Source organism: Ricinus communis, chromosome 1 (genome assembly GCF_019578655.1).
Source record: "Ricinus communis isolate WT05 ecotype wild-type chromosome 1, ASM1957865v1, whole genome shotgun sequence".
In the NCBI taxonomy this organism is placed as follows: domain Eukaryota; kingdom Viridiplantae; phylum Streptophyta; class Magnoliopsida; order Malpighiales; family Euphorbiaceae; genus Ricinus; species Ricinus communis.
Window position 1 is genome coordinate 31,833,797 of NC_063256.1, and position 2,057 is coordinate 31,835,853.

Consider the following 2,057-nt stretch of genomic DNA (forward strand, 5'->3'; position numbering starts at 1 on the left):
TCAAGAGAAGAGGGTTCGAAGGATAATGAGTTATTGGAAGAGTTGAAGAGGAATAAGAAGACTAATGATGCACTCACTAGATCATAGAAAGATTCTAATTCAAGTCTTGTCCAGCATCACTATAATTACATCAACAACCCGTGAGGAAATGATCAAAAGCATGATAGACAAGATCATCAGGATGATCATTTTCTTATATGAAGACTTGCCACTAGAGGAAAGAGACCACAACAAGGCTCTATACATCTCGACTGAAGTGAAGGGGAAAATGACTCCTTGTGTGATGGTGGATGATGGGTCAACCATTAATGTCTATCTTTCTCACATTCTTCCTAAATTAGGAATGAGTGCGGAGGATTTGAAGCCTTCAAATATGGTCATAAGATCCTATGATGAGACGAAGAGAGATGTGAAAGAAACATTCTTAGTCTTAGTGAAAATGGACATCCTAGTAACTTATACACTATTATTGGGTCCATGGTTCCATGCTCTGGGAGGAATGCCCCCTATTATGCACTAAAAGTCAAATTCTCTCATAGAGGAGAGATAGTCACGATCAATCCTAAGGGTGGCAAGGTTGTTTCGGTCAACTAAGAGGTTGCCAAAGAACTTGATGCCCCGATTGGGTTCGAGTAGCTGTGCTTTATGTGGATTACATAGATCCTAAAGTGGTTAGTATGTTTAGGAAGATGGATTTCATGCTTAGAATGAGGCTAGGAAAGAATTAACAAGGAATTGCAGAGTTGCCAAACTTCAAGGGTATAAGACTAGACATAGCCTGGGATATAAGAAAAATGAAGATGAGAGCAAGTCAAAGGGTAAGACTCTGAAGGACGTCTTTGTCGAGGAATACAAACCTTATTGAGATTAGCTTGAGCTAATCACTATAATTAGAACTGAGGTGGTTGATTTTGAGATTTTCAAGAGCCTAATCATCGATCAGATTGGAACCCGTAGAGCTTAGCTGTATTAGTTAAAAAGAATATTGTTGATGTTTTTTATGAAGAAACTAATTTAATAATGTCTGAACTTTATGAGGACGGTGTCATTTTTGCTTCTAAGATCAATGATATAAACTTTGATTTTGCTTATTTCTATAAAGTTTTGCTTATTTCTATGATGCTCTTTGTAATGGTAGTGTGCAATTCAGTAACTTTAACATGTGCATATTTGACATTAATTCTATACAAATTTATTTGCTTAGTCATACAATGATATGTCAAGGCTAGATTGAAGAACAGTAGAGCACCATATCTTGACCTACCCAAACATCAAGCTTATCAAGTAGAAGATAGGAAGGTTGAGGCTAGAGTGGGCAAAAAAGATCAGAGAAGAGGTCGCCAAGCAAGTAAAAGCCAACTTCCTTAATGTAGTTGACTATCCTGAGTGGTTGGCGAACATTATATCGATCTTGAAGAAGAACGGAAAAGTTAGAATGTGTGTGGACTATAGGGACTTGAATAAAGGTTGCCCGAAGGATGATTTTCTGTACCTCACATTGATGTGATAGTCGACAGTACGACTTTAAGCGTGATGTATTCCTTTATAGATTGGTTTTCATGGTACAACCAAATTATGATGGTAGTTGTAGACAAGTTGAAGATAACATTCATCACAGAACGAGGGACATATTGTTACAAGATTATGCCATTTGGGTTGAAGAATGTTGGAGTAACTTATCAAAGAGCAGCCACTACCTTGTTTCATGATATGATGCATAAAGAAGTCGAGGTGTATGAATATGACATGATGGTTAAGTCAAAAACAAGGGAAGGGCATTTTCATGCTTTAGATAGGTTTCTTGGACGAGTGGAATGGTATAATTTGAGGCTGAGCTAAGAAAAATGTGTTTGAAGTGACATCATGGAAGCTACTAGGGCACATTGTAATAGAGAATGATACACACAAGGTTAAGCGATTCAAGAGATGTTAGCACTGAAGATAGAGAAGGATGTCAGAAGGTTTCTATGATGCCTATAGTATATTAGTCGGTTCATCTCTAAGCTTATAATGGTTTGTGATTCTATTTCTAAACTTTTGAGGAAACACTAACCCAT